Raw genomic sequence first — 21624 nt, forward strand, 5'->3', positions numbered from 1 at the left:
CTATGATATGGCAAGTTAAAATTGCATTCAGCTGTTAAAATGAGACTCTCTGTGTTAATAACATTGGATACTGAATGAGTGCTCATACAGTCCTAATTGTCGGTATTGTGTTTCATTTTTGTGTAATAGAGTTCAGCACGCCATCACATTTCACAAAAATAAACAGAATAGCATCACGCAGAGTGTTAAATTTTCAATCGGGAATAATTAACCAGTAAATAGATAAATCAGTTAATCATGACATGAACAACAAAAGAAAACATATTGATTACCCAACACAATCGTTTCATAAAGGACTCATTTGATGATTTGGAAATTAAAGATTTCACTCCGACAATATGGTATAGTGCTTTGTAATTTAATTTCTTATATGTAAATGTGAGATCGTATGAATACAATGCTAATAAAGCTATCTATCTATCTAGAGAGAGAGCGAGAGAGAGAGACCCGGTGGTCCCAGTGGTTAGCGTGTCGACCTCACAGTGCACAGGTTGTGGGTTTGAGTCTGGCTCCGGCCTTCCTGCGTGGGTTTTCTCCGGGTACATCGGTTTCCTCCCACGTTCCAAAAATTTGCTTGGCAGGCTGATTGACCTCAACTCACGATCTGGCACATCTAGTTTGGAGTTTTCATGTTCTCCCCGTGCCTGTGTGGGTTTTTTCTGGGTACGTCGGTTTCCTCCCACATTCTAAAAATATGCATGGCCAGCTGATTGAGCTCGACAAATGAACTGGCACATCAAGTTTAAGAATCAAATGTGGTCCTTGGGCACAAAACTTTGCCTAAGCCCTGTTCTATTGCGAAGGTCATGGTGTCCATGTATCAAATACACTTCTCAACTTTGAGCTCACTCAAACAGATACAAGCAAGTTTTTTACAATCAATATGAGACCGAAGACAGCTTGTACAAAATCCCCATCTAACGAGCACAACCATAGTCAACAGGAATCCATCCTCACGGCTTTCCTCCGGCATGATATCACGTTGCAGGAGAACCCCACTCGCAGCTCATCTTTGCTCCAGATGGTGATTCACTTCCTGGTCCTGGGGCTGTTGTACTGGGATCGTCTCTGATTGGTGAGTCCACTAGCTCCCCCTTCCTCCTCTGGCCAAATGATTGACAAGCGCCTTCCCCATACAGAGGCCCCGAAGCTGCCGGCATCCTGTCGCTGAGTGACAGCCCCCATGGTGCTCGCCTCCCCGCTGACTGTTCTGGGCATGACATCATTAGTTTCTCTCTATCAAACAGCTGTTTGGAATTCCTGGTGTTCACTAAATCAGACATCTGACTCCACACTGAATGTAAATAACATCAATTAGCTGTCTTGCAAATACGCTGTCAGTGGCAGGAAGCGTTGCATGTTTGTCAATGAGGTAAATCAAAGCTCATGTTTATTGATTTAAACCGACCATAAGATATAATTGAGTTTTATTTTTTATTCCCAGGCTACCCCTACACAAATAAAACTCGGCAAATAAACCTCGGCAGGATTATAACACCATTCTGTGAGAACAACTCTTATCATTCAAGTGTGGGGAAATATTCGTTCAATCGTTGGACATGACTGCGAAAACTAGTGTGAACAGATGCTGGCACAACAACAAGGGATGCGCTGACTACCAATAGTTTAGTCTTTACACAGATACAAATATAAATTAAACCCAATCTACAAAAGTCCTCAAATCCTTCAACAATAATAAACTCAAATGACCATTTACAAAATGACATCACTAGTCCTGTTTCCATTCCAAAATTAGTATCACTATATGCTTGATGGACCAGGGGAAATACTCTGCTGCCGTATTCTCAATCTTACCAAAGCTTTTGATACTGTTACTGGAGCCATATTCTGCTGTGAGAAAGACTTAAGTATATAAGTTCTGTTCATCCATCCATCCATTTTCTGATCCGCTTTTCCTCACAAAGGTCGCGGACTGTGCTGGAGCCTATCCCAGCTGTCTTCGGGCAGTTGGTGGGGGACAGGCTGAACTCCAGTTTTTGGAATGCGGGAGGACACTACAATACACCGAGACCCACACAGGCATGGGGAGAACATGCAAACTCCACACAGGAAGGCCGGAGCCGGAATCGAACGCTACACAGCGAGGCCGACGCGCTAACCAGTCAACAGCCGGGCCACCAATTTCTGTTCATTTTAACCATTATAATGTATGTGTCTGTAACTCTCATTGCTTTCCTGCCATTAACCACTAGTGTTCCACGAGGCTGAATGTTCAGGAAACACAGGACAAGATGTATAACATGAGCACATACCAAGACAATGTTCATGAGAATGTAGTTGACACACAGTAGAGTAAGGAATAATATATCCTCTCCAGCCAGTCAGTATGTGCTTGAGCGATACTGACCTTGAGCAGCGAGCATATCCTGGCTCCTCCTCCAACCACCAGTGGAGATTGCTCAGTGTTGGAGGGACATGGTAAGTAGCTCTCATGATAAAAACGATTTGTTTGGCTCAGCATATCCTTCCAGCTGATCCTCCTCTTGTGCTGACTCTCCCACCTTGTCCACCTGACTACTTCCTTCTGAAGGTGTATTTCTTCAACTACCAATTTCCTCATTCATTTTTCTGTGGGTGTATTCTGGGCAGGCTACCAATGGGTTAGCCCAAGACTCCAATTCCATGCTGGACATTTACTACTATGTCTGCACATCTGAGAGCAGAGGTTGCTTCCTGAATTCTCCATTTACACCCTGTCACAAATGTTGGTGAGTTGTTACTCATAGCCCGGGACACATTCAGGAGTCATGATAGGAGTCTTACACTTGAATTCTTCCAAATTCTGAATTCATCAATACTGGATCCTGTCCTCTTTAAAACTTGCAGTCGTAGTGTTTTTGTGATTGGCATTTAAACTCCAAGCCTCGTCAGCATGCATAAATGCTGCTCTAGGGTTTAGTCTGCTGGCACTGATTCTTTTTTTTTGCTCATTAATATGAAATAATGGCAGCATTCACCCATCACTGTAATGTAGTCGGGATACATATACAGTCGTTGGGAATTCAGTAATCATTTCAGGGCCAAGTGTACACCCAATATGACATTTCACCTTCTAGGGGGCGCTAGACCTGAATACAGCCTCCAGCGCTGAGAAGAGGAAATATGCTTGAGTCTCAAGAGGAAGACGGAAGTGCACCTGTATTGACAGCATTGTCGAATTATGTTTGAGTGACAGGACACATGGTCAAAATGTTGGCCCTAGACAGATGGTTTCCTTCAGGTGTTTGTGTATACTGTACACTGTGTGTGTGTGGCTAATTGTGAAGTGCCCTCCAGCATCTTCGGGCATCCTTGAGCAATATGCTGGCACAGAACCTTCAGCAATGGAGCCAGTCATTATTCAGGCCCCAGGCAGTGGTAGCCATGAGGAGCAAGTTTGTTTTGTTTTTTTTTGTTTTTTTTTTTAAAGCACATGGCCTTCATATTATTTTGTCGTTCTTGTTTCTTAAGGGAGGGCACATAAATCATAAATTTTGAATTTTTGTGAGCCGTCAACAGGACCTCACACCCACCTTAAAAATGACAAATTATTTCAATTTGCAGCAGCACCCTTCAGCGCTCGAGTGTGTTTTATGCTGTTCCAGTCTCTCTAATTATTGAAACCGCTTTGACACGAAGAGACTTTGTTTAATGCTGTTGTCACTTCATTGCTGGCAATTTGTGACCACAAGGCATTTGGATTGTTTTGGTGCCGTTGTATATATTTTTATCGACTGTGAGGAGAAAGTGTGTTTCTTTTTCTGTGGAGCTTAGCCATCTGGCTGTGGGATGTAGGGATCTTTCTGCTTGTTAGTGACTCGCTTTCACAGTTTCTCCCTCCACCGAGCTCAAAGCGCACTGAGTGACACCGCTGCCCACTCACACTGACAAAAATACTCCAATAACTGGATGGCACATGTGAGGCATTCACCGCAGGCCTTTGGCTCTGCGTGTGTGTGCATGTACAAAAAGTAAAAAGAAAAACACCAAAAAAATGTCTTTTTTGTCCTTTTATATCATCTATGGGACTAGGGGGAATTAAAAGAGAAGTCGCACAGATGTCTTTCCTCAATAAAGTGGATTCTCACGTCAAAGTCCAGGACATCTCTCCCTCCAAGGGTTTGCGTGTATGAATATTTGTCCAAACTTGGCGCTGAAAGGCGCGAGTGGTGAGCACATGTGGGAAAAGGTAGGCTGAAATATGTCCGACAAATTGGACTTTGTCAGCTGGTGCCTGCAAAGCTCTTCAGATGGTCTAATTGAAGCTGACACGGCTTTAGGTCTGCGGCTTCCTCTTTGGCTTGCCCTCTATTTGTCTTCTTGCTCATGTTAGAGTCATTAGTCATATTGCTCTCATTGTCCTATAGCACTGCTAAAAAAACACAAATCCCATTTAATAAAGCCTTTATTGTCAGATGATGCCTTATCGGATTCAAAATAAACTTATTCTCTCCTTACCAGGGAGTGGGAAGAGATGTTGTGAGGTGTGAAATGTCCACAAATACTCATCCAGTCCAGCGTTAGGAGAGGTCATTTGGCAGGAGCAGGAACAAAAAGTCGAAAGGAGAGAAATCGGAAATCAGTGTGATACCGTTTTTTTTTTTCTCAGTCCTAAAATAAATTGACGAGATAAAAACATTCAAGTTTACACTTCCGGATCTAGAGATAGTCCACACATTGTACTTGTGCTCAAAGTAATGACATGTTACGTACAGGAACTCGGTTGATAGTTCCGATGCATTAAAATAGCAGAGGCTCGCATCATGAAGCTAATCAAAACAAACCCTTGGATCTACATTTTCAGCCAGACATGCACTGAAACATCATGGATTTTTCCTTTTCCCGTGATCCATTTAAAAAAATGTTGCTAAGTCGTTGACATGTAAACGTAACGTACAAACAGCAATGACAACATAACCACAAAAAAACACAACTTTCAACGGGGGGTTGCCACTTTGCCTCGCCAAACTTGAACTACTTCAATGAAGTGAGAGTGCAACTGGCTGATTCAAAACACACACGCACGATAACACCAACACACACACAAGCTGTTGAAGCTAAAAACAAGAAACCTCTTTGACATTTATGCAGGGCTGCTGCTTCTTTTCAGATGCACTGTGGGATATGACAATACCCGCTGCAGTAGAGGCATTGAAAAGACTTGTGGGGAGACAGGAAGCTTCCACTAGCACGTTGCACCTGGTCTACCTACACAAGCTGCACAAAAACACCCACTTGATTGAGTGGATGCTGCGGGACCCTATAAAAGAAATGGAGTGGTGAAACAATGCCAAATGATGTCACCTGGCAGTCAAGCGGACTCCCGCCACAGCGCCGCTCTGCTCGGCCGCCGCTGACCGTTACGAGTCACTTACTCCCTACTTTGTTTGTGAACCAATTTCCAGCTCTTGCCGTTCGAATGGCTCGCCGCTGCAATTTTTCAAAACACACTTCACAGATCGTACGGGTACCATGAAAGACCCGCGGATGAATATTTGCATGGAAGAGTGTTTATACTTCTCATTGATAGTCCATTTACTCTGGCAAACATCAAAGAAGAGAGCATCGGCTTTGTTGAACACCATTTACGCTGGCACACCACGTTTGATGAAACAGACCGAAAGAGGCTCACTCTTAATGGCTCTTCTTGTACTCTGAGGTAGCCCCAGAATTGATTTGAGTTGCATCACAGTATAATCAAATGAATACAAAGTAAGTTCATTTTGACATATTGGGCTGATTAGGGCTCCCATTTGCTAAAATGAAAAAGAGTGCCAGAAAGAACCTTGCGCCTGTGCTTGTAACTAAATTGATATAGTTGAACTGCAACAATTATGTTTTTTTAGAATATGAATGTGGTCCTTGGGCACAAAACTTTGCCTAAGCCCTGTTCTATTGCGAAGGTCATGGTGTCCATCTATCAAATACACTTCTCAACTTTGAGCTCACTCAAACAGATACAAGCAAGTTTTTTACAATCAATATGGATTGTGGAGATGGAACATAATTGTAACCCATTGAAAAAAAATATGAGAAAGTACCGGTACTCCGGTTTCCGTCCACATTCCAAAAACATACATACCAGGTTTATGGAACACTCGAAATTGTCCCTAGGTGTGGATGGTTGTTTGTCTATGTGTGCCCTGCGATTGGCTGGCCCTCGTGAGGATAAGCGTATTAGAAAATGGATAGATGGATTCAACTTGTCTCTTTGTATTTGACATGGATACCAGAACATTGACAGCAATTACATTTCCTGTTGTGAGGAACATTCATTCAGTTCATTTTATTATTTTGGAGTCCAATGTAAGAATGTTGTGCGCTAGGTAGCCGGCTTTGGATAGGAAAGGATTGTAAAAATAAATATAAATTATTTTTTTTTTTTTTTCATTCAACACATTCGTGGCTCCAGTTGCTTGTTGTGTGTGTGTGTTCATTTATTCGGCCAGATTAAAAAATGTATTCCTCCTAGAAATGAACCTTAGGCACTGGCCCTCACATCTCCTTCGTATTAGGTCTTTAAAAGTGACACCATGGCTAAAGATAATTTTCAGGTATGAGTTTCAATGCTTTTTTAGATATTTTTTTTTTAATTTTTACTGAAGTGCATTGCAAATTTTGTGTTAACGGATGACTCATAATCGGTCAACAGCTAATCACAAGACACATATAAACGGACAATGTCAAACATATGACCTGGAACTGCTAAATCAATTGCGTTCCAAGGACTCAACCATGTGAGACACCACAGAAAACACACTAAAACATAATTTGTGGTGCAAAGTGATCCACTTCATGATACCAGCCTGTGGCCCAGTGGTTGGGAACCACTAGACTAACACACAGAGGCCATAGTCTGTCTATTCAGGTTGACTGATTTCATGAGGATCACATAGCCAGGACCTTCTTTAGCTTCCTGTGTTGCCTCTCCATTTGGTTCCCATTTAGCTCGCTTCAAAGCCAATAAACGACTAGTCAATTACGACAAACTGGAAACTTTATATTAGGGAAATAGGCCAATTATATTAAACCCAGCATGCCAGGGGTTAAATGGAATAAAAGGAGGGGGTTTGTAAAAGACGATGTAAAGTCGGGTAAAAAAGCGGCTTGTTTGGGGCTTTCAATCTGCCAGTTAATCTTCAAACAGCAAGGTGGCAGTGTGCTGGTCACTGATAAAGGCTGTTGTGGTCTGTCATCACACAGCCTTCAATGCTCTGTCAGGACGTCATTTGGAATCTGGGAAAACGCTCAGGGCAAGTGGAGAAAGGCCACAGAAACAAGGTGTGTGTGTGTGTGTCTGTGTGTGTGTGTGTGTCTGCTCGATTCTGCCTGTTTCATTCCCTGCAAGCCTGCAAGTCTGTTCATAAATGTGCTGCTTTGGCTTGCACATCGGCAGAATGACCCTGTCCGGGACTTGCCCATCCCCCTCCCCATCTTTTTGTCTCCCAGCATGCACAAACACACACTCCTGCGCTCACATAAACACACGCGCACGTACATGTCGTAAAGTCAAACGCTGATCGTGTGATCATGGGTAATTGTGTGAGGCAAGGCCATAAAGTCCAACCAAAAAGTGTGTGTTAGTGTTTTATTGGAAGGTGTGCTTTTACGTCTGGGGACGGTGGTGCTGAAAAGTGAGACGGGGTGGTATCAAAGAGCTGACTTTGTTGTTTAAGGACAACCCCCCGCCCCCTGACTCCCTCACCACCACTCCGAGGTGGACTGCTGGTGAAAGACAGTGTTTATTGCCTGCTGACTGACACTGTAAAGGCGCCCCAGCTGAGGAGCTAATTGAATACGGCAGAAAGAGTCACCCGTCCTTGTGTCCCCATATGACTTCATAATTCATGTTGACAGAAGATCATTTGAGATTCATACATCAGTTTCGGATAGCTTCATTCATTCAGCAAACATTATTCCAGCCATGAATTGCTGTGGAAAATCTGCTCCGTGACCTCTCTACGGTATCTCGAGTTATTTGAACATTTTGCAAAACTGCTTGTTTGCCGAATTCTCCAGTCATGGAGAAATTCTCATATATTGTCATATTATTCGATTGGTGAGAAAACTAATGAATTATCTTTATTCTATTTATTATTTTAAACATGTAGTGGCACGGTGGTCGACTGGTTAGCATGTCGGCTTCACAGTGCAGAGGTACAGGGTTCAATTCTCCGGACTTCCTGTGTGAAATTTGCATTATCCCCCCTTGCGTGCGTGGGTTTTCTCCGGGTACTCCGGTTTCCTACCACATTCCAAAAACATGCATGGCAGGTTAATGGAACACTCTAAATTGTCCCTCGGGGTGAGTGTGAGCACGAGCGCAGATGGTTTGTTCCTCTTTGTGTGCCCTGCAATTGGCTGGTAACCACTTCAGGGTGTACCCCGCCGACTGCCCGAAAACAGCTGGGATAGGTTCCAGCACGCCTGCGACCCTCATAAAGACAAGCGGATTAGAACATGGATGGTTGGATTTAAACCATGCAAATATAGAACAAAAAACGTGGATCTAAAGCTTGCATCTAGCAATTGTTTTCTCAAATAAAAACTTCATAACAACGTCACAACAAATATTCACAAACAGAGCGTGCAGTAGAGCATTTTTATTAACTAAATGGGTACCTTTGAGATGATAGCAGACTGTAAGACATTGTGTTAAGAGATGTAAACATATATTTGCCATTGTCCTATTTAAGATTAAAAAAATATATATATACCGTATTTTTCGGATTATACGTAACTCCAGATGATGAATCGCACCGGCCAAAAAATGCATAATTAAGAAGGAAAATACATATATAAGTCGCACTGGAGTATAAGTCGCATTTTTGGGGGAAATGTATTTGATAAAATCCAACACCAAAAACATACATGTCATCTTGAAAGGCAATTTAAAATAAAATTTAAAAAAATAGAGGACAACAGGCCAAATAAGTGTACACTATACTAATGTTACATGACTGACATGCCTGGTCATGTCAGTAAGGATGTATGTAACATTTTAACAGCTATTCAGATAACCCTACCGGTCATGCACCGCATCTACAGGTTCAATGTCAGGCTTGATGATGATCTGATCATTTCAATCAGGTGTGTTGCAACAGGGAGACTTGGAAAACATGCAGGGCAGCGGCCCTCCAGGACCTGAGTTTGACACCTACGACGTACAGTCAGCTTTGGTCTCTTTAAAACACACCGTTGCATCTTCAAATGATTTATACATGCAAACCAAGGTCGCTCAGGACACAAATGTGGCATTGGCAGGGGCCGGTATGGAGCCTCATTTAATGCAAGAGGTCTTAAAGCAATGCCCTGTACATTACACCATGTTGATGACTGCTTTCAATATTGACTTCTATGTTTACAGTATAATAAAATTCAAATGCGGACATTCACACATCTTAAAACGACCTTGATTTCAACTCCAATGACTGGCTGTTTTGATTGGTTACTATAATGAGTCTGAAAACTATTGGCAAGAGTCACTACATGCAAAAGTAATCAATTTGTTGGAAAAATTCAAATTTCCAAGGAGTCCTGTCCAAATGAGGGCAGTAAAGTGAAATCCAAAGTAACATAGCAATAATGTGAAGTTAATTAAAGGGGACATACAGTATATATTGACTTTTAATTGCTTCTAAACAAACAGTTGGCTCAATGGGGTGTCTGCCCATCCATCAAGTGTGAAATGAAACAAAGTTGTTTTATCAAAATTCTAAACATCAGGACTAAAACTTGTGTGGTTACTCTAACCAACTGCAAACGCTGTCGGTGGACATATTACATGTCATTTTTTAGACTGTCATATTTTAGTAAGACAAAACATTCAGGATATTCTTTAAAATACATCATCATTGTTGCCTCGGGAGAGACCAGCACCGGTTGTCACGGTGTGCTCAGATCCAGTGACCCACATAAGCAAAAATGCAGAGTTGAAAGGAGTCTTGTCAGCTGATATGGCATGACAACTTCTTGTGACTGCCTTCAAGTCAGACCTTCGATCATTCAGAGCTCCCAAATCATTGCTGACTAGAGGATATGTCCCAGTCATTTTTGTTGGCATTTCAAAAATGTTGACACAAATGAGAAAGTTCTACTTACCGTTTCTCATGTTATGCTCGCAATGCTTTGTGGGCACCTGCCTTTCAGGTGCACTCTTTAGAGAAGTAAAATCAACCATTGCGATTGATCTCTATTTTCTTATTGTTTGTACAGTGTCCTTGGGTGGCATGAAAGGCGCTTTTAAATAAAATGCATTATTATTATTATTATTATTATCTCAGTTTTGATACATCAAAATTCAAATTTGTTCATATTTCTTCCAAAACACACAACATAAAGTGCCCAGCAATTTAGCGAGTTTGAAATCCCGCTTGTGGCCGAAGAGTACCGCAAGTCATATTCCACATCTGTTTGGAGGCACCTTCAAGTTTGCGCTGCACAAACCTTCAGGCCCAAAATCTTCGATGAGCTGCCTATTTGCTCAAATGTGTCTGTGAACAAGCAGTTCTAAATTTCACTCGATTATTAACAATGTGGCTAATATACATATTACCCCCCACCCCCCGATTTTCTCAGCCCATAACTGGGCCGCTAGGCACCGATTTCTAAATATGATTGGACAGTGCAGAAACACTATCAGGTCAAAGCCAAACGCTAATTCCAGCTGCTATGTTAGCACAGACAAGTGCTGGCTAGCAGCGTTATCAGAATAAGTTTCCCATAAGCGTCACATGCTCAAATGTTTGCTTGAATTGTTCACATGGAGACAGTGGGTTATTTGTGTGATTTGCGTGGCGTCTGCCGCATGCATTTTTCTGGACAGTCACCTCATCGCAAGCTCCTTGATCCAGCACTCATCATCGTGTTAACGAAAACGGTACTTGGCATGGGCCAAGAGCAATGAGAGCAGTTGCTGATTTTTATGAAACAAGAGCATCCCGTTCAAACACCTTGAGATTAGCAAGGCTAAAGAAATAGTGTGTAAAGCAGGGATCACCAACACAGGACCAGGTTGACCTAAAAAAACTGGGCCCGCTCTAAAAATAATGCTCCAGTCAAATGTGTCAAATTAGTTGGTGTTGCTGTTCTAAAATGGCACAATTTATACATGGGCTGAGCTTTTTATTACCCTTCCTTTTTGAATCACAGATGCATTTATGTAGATGTGGTTGCAATAAAAAAAAAAAGGTTTGAATCAGACAGCTGCATCTCATTCTGAATGTTGCAGCTCGGGTTCATACAGGAACAAAGAGGTCAGAAAATTTTACTCCCGTCCTAAAAACTTAGCTGGGCTCCCAGTCAGTTGTAGAATAGATTTTAAAATTATGCTACTCGTCTATAAATCAGTGATTGGTTTAGGTCCTGAATAAATTAAAGGAATGCTCATGGAACATAAACCCAGTAGGGTTCTGAGGTCGACAGACTTGGTTCAATTAGCGGAACCCAGTTCAAAGCAAACATGGTTTGAGCCATGCAAACAGAACTGAAGTTAGCTCCAAATGGAAATGCTTTTTAAATCCTGGTTTCTAAAATCAATTTATCTAATTGTTATGTGTCCTTTTCGTAAATTTAGTCAACTACTGTTCATTTCTCTACTTTTCCTTTCTTACATTCTTGTGTTTTTATCCATGTCTTAAAATGGTTTGCCTTGAAATGTTTTTTTTTAACTACGTATGTGAAGCACATTGAGTTTACCTGTGCACAAAATGTGCTATAGAAAAAAAAAGGAAATAAATGTCAGTATTGCAGTGTATGGCGAAATCATGGCATTAATTGACACCTAAGAAACATTAAAAAAACAATTCTGAAAATATCATTTTCTGGGAGCCCTCCCTTTACGCTTTAGTCAGTGCCCAAGAAGTAGTTTTCAGTTTTACAAAAGTTGGTGACCCATTTTTGAAGTTGCTCTATAATTCTTGAGTCTGAAAGCATATTTAGACACCTGGGAGCTGTTTTCAATTGTGAAAACAAATACATGATATGTCTAAAAAAAAAGGTGAAGCAACACCTGTTTGTCATTAGTGTGATATAACAGATTGAGTGCAATTCCATCCAGAGTAATAACCTGCATAACAACATATTGCAAGTCTTGGATCCAATTCTACGTGGTGGCACATTGAGACAAGCTGGCATAGCCGAGTGACTCATTCAATCTTTCATTAGGCCTGAGGTGAACAGGGTCATTCGCCACTCACTTACCAGGACCAAGACGAGCAGCACATCTGCTCTGAGGCTGATGCTTGGAATGATAATACCTCCTTCTCCTCTTTCTCCTCTCACTCTTGTTTGCTCCACTCCCTCCCGCTCTTCCCCTTTTTTCTTCGCCATCAGTCCGCCTCCTTCCTTCTATCTGGTTCTCCCATCATTCGCTGCCGTCGTATGGGGCATCGACATTGTGTGGGAGGTGATTTATTTATTTATTTATTTATTTATTTGTGATCTGCAGACTCAGGCGTGACCTTTTCCAACCCTGCGACTGAAACCAACATGCGTGTACTTGCCTCCACTCATGATTCCAATACGGCCATTCTCTCACTTTGATGAGTGGTAGAGATCTGGTCGACCGCATGCCTGAAGTAAATTAGCCAGCTTCACTTGTAATCCTTGTGGTTTTGTGTCTGTACAATTTGGGGGAATAAGGTTTTTTAATTACAAGTGTGGCTGTTTTAAGGGTGTCGTGAAACGAATAAGTGAATTTAAATGATAGCTGTGCAAAGCCAACTGGTCTGCTAGAAAACAGTGTCTCGAATATATTTGTGATGCATAAACTTTTAATCAGTCACATATTCAGCAAATGAACGCCATCGGGAATATTACCTATGCTCTCCACTTTGTCATTTGAAACATTCTTCGCCATCCAATTTACTTTGCTTTTCGTACGGAACCGCGAACACGCACCTCTTTCCTGCCGTGTCTGCCGAGCTTTGCTGTCACAGCAGTCACTGTCTGTTTGAGGACTGCCTGCCCCCAAATACAATATAATAGGGTTTTCTCCACTTCATCCCAAGGGATTGAATGGCGGGAAAGAATTCACCATGGCTCATTTGGAGCGTCAAAGGGTAGCTCCTCCGTCACTCGAGGCAGGTTTGTATCTTTCCAGAAAGGAGGTGTTAACACCAGCAATAGGGTTGAATATTGTTATGCACAGGAAAAAAAATATCATAACAAGGTTTATTTTTTGAAGATCACAGCAATTAATTTCACTGGTGACAGCTGACATAAGGAGAAAAAAAACCCAACAACATTTGATTAAACAACAGTGAAGATGAAATATCGTTGACCAGCTGATTACCATTTAGCTGCTCTTCCTTGCCATGCTAATAGTATTAGCACCAAGTGAAGTTTTGGTCATCGATACTGTAGGTATTCAGGACAAATAAATTGCCTCTTTATTTGTTTCCAGTGTTCCTGGTACTGCATGCGCAGATTTGCGTCACTGTTGGGCATGTAAAAGTGTGTAATTCAGCTGGTTGGTGAGCAAGTGCTACCTGCATCAATGAAAATACACCTCAAATGGCACCTTAAGTCATCATGGTAATGAATGCTGACTTAGGACTTGCCCTCAAATGGAGGTGAGCTGCGGTTTATTTGTTCAAAAAGTGTACTGTACTTATTGAAGTTTTGGTAACTTGTGCAGGAGTCCAAATCACATTTACGTGCCCCAGTGTGTGTGTGTTATTATGTGCACATTTGACTTTGGTTAGATTTGCTGTAAAAGATGAACTAAACTGATAAAAGGGTAAACCGTGTAAACATAAACAGTTATGATACCAAACAAATTGTGACAAATGATCAATTAGCTACAGTGAAGCTGCAAATGCTCAACCTAACGTTTATCCACCATCCATTTACCGTATTTTCCGGACTATAAGTCACATTTTTTTTCATAGTTTGGCTGGGGGTGTGACTTATACTCTGGAGCGACTTATGTGTGAAAATATTAACACATGATTATGTCATTTCTCATGTTATTTCCACATCAACCACAAGAGGGCGCTCTCGGCCTGTGTTGATAAATAGACGATGAGTCTGACGTAAGCGCCGTAGAAGAGGAAGCGGCGCATCGTCTACCTCCCGAGTTGGGGGAGTTGTTTAAAAGTGACACCGAGGATGAATATTTCACTGGATTTAGTGATTTGTGGTGAAACTGATAGCTTTGTAAACTTGTTAGCATGTTCTTTATACTAGAGTTATCTGAATAACTCTTAATATGTTATGTCGTTACTGACATTACAAGGCATGTCAGTCATGTAACGTTAGTATACCGTACACTTACTCAGCCTGTTGTTCTCCATTTAATTTTTATTTTAAATTGCCTTTCAAGATGACATTTATGTTTTTGGTGTTGGATTTTATCATATAAATTTCCCCCAAAATGCGACTTATACTCCAGTGCGACTTATATAAGTTTTTTCCTTCTTAATTATGCATTTTTTGACTAGTGCGATTTATAATCCGGAGCGACGTATAATCTGAAAAATACGGTAATCAGCCTGTATTGTTCTTTGTACTACCATTGGCTGTTTTTCAACAAGTTCGAGCTTCATTGGACAAAAGAGACCCCCAATCATTATTAACGAGAAGCACTGAATGGTTGGATGGCACCCAAGGTGTATCCATGTTCATCACGGAATTCAGTTTTTATTTATTTATTTGTTATTTTTTTTTATTTTTTACCTGATTTAGGGCCCATCATTGACGACAGTCGACATTAATTTTATCCTGTGTGATACTGATTTCCTGGCTGTGTACGTTGTTTCTCACCTGGTGCGATAGTCAATCTTGTCCCACTTCTAAGTCACAGCCACGTTTAGCCCACTCCCAAACCACAAGTCGATGTCTGCACTATGAGAGCTTCTTGTTGCTAGACAGCTGCATGCCTTGGCCTCTTCACAGCGGTGGACTGAGCTCTGAGGAGCTTGACAAAGAAGCTTAAAGTCCTCCCTAAGTTTCCAGTCCCTGGGTCGTCCGCATTCCCCGAGCCCAGCTTTGGAAAAAGGCGTGAATACAAGTTAAGCAGCTATGGTTACACCGCGGCCGACCCCTGCCGCCGCACTGACTTGCATTGCCATTTTTTCCCCGAGCTGCTTCAGTCTTATAGCCCGGCAACAGATTCCTCCGGTGCTCTTCTCTAATTTCATAACACCATGAAAGAGTTGACAGCTATAGTGCTGCTGCTGCTGTTGCTGTTAGGGATGTGGTGCAAGGTTAACCCCCTTTGGGAATGTGTGGGTGTGCATTTGTATGTACGTCTCTGTGCACATGCATGCATCCGCTCGGTTATGTTGTTTGACATGATTTCTGCATTGTCCCACGTCATGTTTTCTGTCTGTTTGTAAAGGGAGAGCGTCATATTGCAAGGGGATTGTCATGGCAAATTTACTATTTGGAATACCTGCAAGATCTGTGTGCAAGATTTATTTAAGTTTTTTTTTTTTTTTTTCGGTTAGGGTGACAAAAGACGGACCACCATGACTAAACCATGGTACCTTCACTGACAAATTGAATTAGTTCTTTGAACAAGCTCAATTTACCTGGATAACAAATCAATATTTCCTTTTGAGATGAGCTGAAAATATAAATGTAATATCACTCCCACATAAAAAAAAAAACACCATTATTTTCTTGCATGTTTTTAAATGAGGAATATAGCACTGTCTTGCTGAAAAAAGTATAAACTAATCCATAGTAGTGGGATAAAATGTAAAGAAAGACTTTGTGTGAGCATCTGGACGCAAGTGTTCCTAACTGCTTGTCAGTTTTGTCATCTTGTTTTTGTGAGTTTGGCTGTTTGTCCTGTTCAATAAACAATCGGCAACTGTGACTCTCCTTGCCCACAAGTGAGGACATTACAATACGTAACTGCTCCATTTCTTTTTCACTTCTCTCGAGAAATGGTTTATCTCAAGCAGGGTTAGGGAACTCCGGTTCCTCGAGAGTCATATCCTGCCTGTTTTAGATTCCTCCCTCTTCCAACACACCTGATTCAAATGATCACCTTATCAGCAAGCTCTGTCGAAGCCTGAAATGATCGTGAACAATTGAATCAGGTGTGTTGGAGTCGGGAGGGATCTAAAACAGCCAGGATACAGCTCTTGACGAACCGGAGTTCCCTACTCCTGATCTAAAGGGTGCTCATAATTCAAATTTTGATTCGCAGCAGAAATAATTCACTTGTTTAAAAGTTGAAAAGGATTCACAATTTATCTTTTTTTTCTGTTTTGCACAACCTTCCAACTTCATCGAAACTGTTGTTAGTATTTGGGGAAACAGAATGGCACGAGCAACGGGGGCTACGATTCCATGGTACTGTCATGAGTATCAATTGGGTATCGACCATACTCATAAAGTATTGATTCTAAGGATGAGTTCGGAAAGGCACACCAAGCGCGCTCTGCTCCACTCTGACCGTTTAGAAACTCAGAGGATTGTTGGAATGTGTCGTTGGGTTATGCAGAGTGCACACTCTGGGGGTACCCAGAGTGCATTCCAGCCATATGACTGAGGACATGGAGAGTCAGGCAGAACATGTTGGAAGCTATGCAAGCTTGACGAAATATTAAATGATAAAATATCTGTGGCACCGGGACTTCCAATATGAGCCAAAATGAAACGTGCAAAGGCTCCTTGGCATAGACAGTAAATCTATAGACATGTTTACAGCTGTTGAATCAAGAAAGCAATTGGTGTAGCAAATGCCCCAGCCACCTGAATGACTGGCAGTGTTCATGCATTTACATTTCATTTTCAGTTTTCAATTAACATCAGAGAAGAAAATGTATACCTGTAATCATTACATGTTACCTTTGTTGTTTATCAGAATTTTTTTGAAGAATTTGGTGGGGTCTAAACAAATTTTCCAATGCATTTTCACTATGGCCTAGGTCGACCGCAGAGTAAATATACAAGTTGAAATAGATATATTGCTTCATCTTCTAATCAAATCGGTGATTGATTGAGCATCATTTTTTTCAATCCTTCTGATCACTGATCAATCACGAAAACCCTGATCGTGTAAAGCCTATTGCTGTAACGAGCTTTTTGTGTTATCATCAGTGTAAAATATTTATGATCTTTGATTCCTCTCGAACTTTTCATCGAACTCAATGGTGAGTTGTGAGTGTTTTTAATGCTTTTAAAGTAACATTTAACACATTTAGCTGTATAACCATTAAGAATGTTGAATGTTACTTAGAAAGGTCTTGTGGTGCCCACAGTTCGATCTTGCTACAGATTATTTCTATTTCCTATGGGAAATACGGTACAAATGTATCGAGTTAAACCTTAACATAATTTGCACCAGGTGGGAGTCCACACCCACACACAGAATGAACTTGCATGTGTCTTCAGAAAGTTGAAGACGCAAGAAACCTTTGTGGATAATTTAGAAAATGAACAACAGTATGTCAATGTGTATGAATATTCTATATCACACCAGTTTGTACCAGCATATATGTGTGTGTGTGTGTGTGTGTGTGTGTGTGTGTGTGTGTGTGGGAGGTGGTATTCAATGTCGGCAGCTGGAAGTACTCAGAGCTAGTTCTCCTGCTGCAAACAGAGAGAGAGAGAGAGAGAGCGAGCAAAGGAGAGAGACAATGAAAGCGAGGAGGCGCCTGCACAAAAAAAAGACTAAGAGAGGTACCAGCACGGACTCTGTCTTTACAGGGGCTGAGCTCTTGCAGAGTGAATGCCCCTATAGAAAGAAAGCAGGGTCCTCTCAGCTGCACACACACACACACACACACACTTATGTGGCCGACCAACGGGGCCAGCAGGAGTGCACAGCAGTGCTCCTTAAGAAGGCCTTGTTTGGACTTGCAGCTATGTGTAAAGAATAATAAGAAGCACGACAATGTTGGTCCAGACACGCAACCTCTTAGGAGTGCACAGTCTCCCTCGTCACTTGGACAGATGCCCCCTTTGTGTTTGAATGTACATGAAAGAGGATTAGGCATACCTATGTTATGGTCACTTTCGAGGCCTCCACCCTGCGATGCCAAAAGACTCCTCAGATGAAAGCTCTTGTGGTTTGGAAACGTCCCTGCAGGTATTTTGCCCAAGCACCCCCCTTTGGAAGTTATTCAACTTCATATCTGTGTTAGACATCCCTTTCTTTCTTCTGCTCTTGACTTTTTCCAAGAAAAGGCAATGAAGGGGAACCGGATTGCGCAGCTTGGGATGGCTACGCTTACGATTTGCACAGCAAGATGTCCGAAGTTATGGCGCGCAGCTGATCTCGTATATTTGAAGCAGTTGGCACGCACGAGGCTCCTCCGGCGAAGCCACGTGTTTCCGAGTTGAAAAGTTAACAGTGAAATGAACAGGTGTCTCAGGCAATGTTACTGTTTTTCAAGGAACTATATCATATTATTGGCCTCCTCGACTCAGTCCAGCTTTTGGAATTGAAACTTTTCTTTGAACACCAATGTTTTACCTCACTGTAATGGGCACCTGTATTTTGCAGGAGGGCATACAGTCCTGTGCTTTGTGTTCAGGCACAGGCCAGCCATGTACGGTATCGAGACAAAGAGGAGAAGAAACCATTCCGTCACACAAAGTGAATTTGTCAAATTTAGAAAATAAAACAAACTGCCACATTGTATTTAGAACAAGAATTTAGCAAAAATGTACATTAAAACATGATGAGGCCTAGAATCAAATCAAATTACTGTATTTCCCGCACGATAAGGCGCTTCAGAGTATAAGGCTCACCTTCAATTAATGGCCTATATTAAAACTGTTTTCATATATAGGGTGCAGTGAATTATAAGGCGCATAAATGAGGCCACAATAGTGGCTGCAGTTGTGTTATGCAGCCACTAGATGGAGTTATGCTAATGGAATACAATACAATACGGTTTTAGTTATATGACACTCTCACAACCGCTACAGCTGTTAAAAAAAAACACTTTAAAGAACATAAATTATTAAAATACTACTTCCAAGAAATCAGAATAGTGATCTATATATAAGGCGCATCAGATTGTAGGGCGCACTGTCAGCTTTTGAGGAAACGGTCTTTAGAGTGCCTTATAGTGCGGAAAATACGGTACTTATGCTTTGAAGAGGTTTGACAAACATGTAGAGAGAACAGAATTGAAACTTTCACCTGGTGATGTCCCCGGTGTTGCTGCAAAATGTAAACTAATACGCAGTAATGTTTTCCAGAAATTTTGGATTGAACTCCAATTCTGACCACTTTTGCGCCATTCATCTTTGGAGGTTCTGCCTATATTATCGAAAAAAGAGGAGCTAAATATCGATTGAGGGTTGTTGGGTTGCAAATGAGACTGCCAGCGGAGTGAAGACTTGCCAGCGGGAGAGCATGTGAGAGCACCCAAACTTAGAGGAATTTCTCCATTTCATATGGTGTTCCAATCAAAGTCCATTGACCCGACGGGCCTGCGACAAATTATCCCAGCGGCGCTACACATGACTCAATCAGTGTGATGGATAGCTTTGTGATGAGCTGTAGGTCTCCTTGCATATAACAGCCAAATTATCCCCGGTGACTGCATCCCGTGGCCCCTCCTGCGAGCACAAAGTAAAGAGCGATCATGAAATCAGGTTCCCCTTGTCTTAAGAGCACCCTTTGGACTGATGATGCACTCCATTGCTCTTGAGGAAGGCTATACGCAATATTGAGTCGTTCAATAACATGTATGTAAATCACTATCACATTCACAGCGATGTTTTTCACATCAACAGCACACTCTTATCGGATGTATTCAAGACAAGAAATGTATTCAATCTTTGTGTTCACGGTCCTCATGGTATTACGTTTATGTGTTCACTTTTTTTAAACAGGCTTTCTGGAATGTCATCACTTGGTTTTTATCTCCTATTTTTGGCAAATCATTGTTGCACAAAAATAGAAAAAAAGGTTCTTTGCTTAAACATAATTAAAGACAAAATGTGTGTCCCATGAAGATCTCCAGTTTCATCATAACATGACATTTCTACTGCTCTTCTTCTGATATTTCTTATGTTTAAAAAAAAAAAGCTGAAATTTCCAGCTCAAAATGGACAATTACATTCTAATAAGTCAAAATTCTAATTGAAGTGATTCTCATCAAATCCAGAAGATATTTGTGTGGTATGATTTTTTTTAATGTGTAGCTACATTCCAACAAATATTGTTGAATTGTGAATACATGATCTCACCAAAAGCTACTCTGAGTGTGTATTAAAACAAATTAAATAAAAGGCTGATGGCAAATTTAGCTGAATTTACCTTGATAGAAGTGGAATTTGAACTTGGTTCTGTGAACCTTGTTGTTGTAGTCAGACAAAGAAAACAGCTTTGTTTCACCTTGTGGGTCTTCGCCACCAAATCCTTTAACTCGATACTTCTAATAGCTCAAAAAGAGAGGCACCCGTTTCGATGTGGTGGCGTGTTCAGTCTCCGTGCATTACATAACATTTGCAATGCATAGTGATTGGATGTCACCACATCAGGCAGAGTCCCATCTGCGGCTGCGGGGCGGGGGCACACCAATCACGCATGAGAGACATGCCAGAGGACACCTGATACGCCGTGGAAGCCGAATGGATGGATTTACTCTTGTAGAAGCCAAACAGGCCAGGAGCAGCCGTAGCTTTGAGCCGCCGAGTAGTCTGACATCTAAAGGCCCACTTATAATTGAAAGTGCATTCACCGGCAGAGCTGCGGTGATGTGTATACGCCTGTCTTGCTTGAGCGCTTCCCCCAGAGGGCATCTATGGCAGCGTTTCATTTTAAAGTTGCTATCTGTCACATGAGCAAACTAATCAGAGAGACGGATGAAAGGTAAGGGTTGGGATGGGATGAGATCAGCTCCTCAGTGATGGCTTCCTCTGATGGCTGGCTGACCCCTCACCTTTGCCAAAGCATCCCGGGTAAAGGGCTAAGCCATGTGTGACGATGGAACTTGAGTAACCGCTCCAACATCACTTACACTCAAAGGGTCGTCGAATTGGTAACCTTAATCATTCAAATTTTTATGTGCTTCAAGAATGACCCTGCTGCTCTGACTTTACAGACAATCAAATGTTTTCATATTCTCGGATTTGCTTCTCCCTATTTTAATTACCTACAAGAGATTTGGTCTAAATTGAGGTCTACTGATCGCTATTTATATTCACCTAAATCAAGGTTACATTTTCACATGTACAATAGAAGTACAGTAATGCTTTCAAATTAAAAATTATTTTTGTTTCATCCTTGTTTTGAACAGCACTGGTACTGTTAACTTTTCAAATGACACACTGGCTATCAAGAAAAGGCCAGATTTTCCTTTCAACATTGTCCCGCAACAGTGTCCCCTCTGCAACATACTGTCGTGCATTTGTTACTTTTACTGTCGGCCGCACGGTGGATTAGTAGTCAAGGCCCTATTTCACTGAAATGCTGAATGTTGACAGATGAGCACCCTTCATCAATGTGAATCATGAAAACGATCACACAAGTAGGATGATGAAAAGGAGACAACAAAAAGTGGGAGAAAAAACCTCCGCATTCAGTTTTTTTTTCCAAATATATTTGTTCAGGCTCATCCATCATTTGAAAAAAAAAGTAAGATTTCCCAATAACCACTCTCTTGCCCCAAAACATTACACACAATTTAATCATTTGAACCCGGT

This window comes from Hippocampus zosterae, chromosome 14, assembly GCF_025434085.1.
Source record: "Hippocampus zosterae strain Florida chromosome 14, ASM2543408v3, whole genome shotgun sequence".
NCBI classification, from domain to species: domain Eukaryota; kingdom Metazoa; phylum Chordata; class Actinopteri; order Syngnathiformes; family Syngnathidae; genus Hippocampus; species Hippocampus zosterae.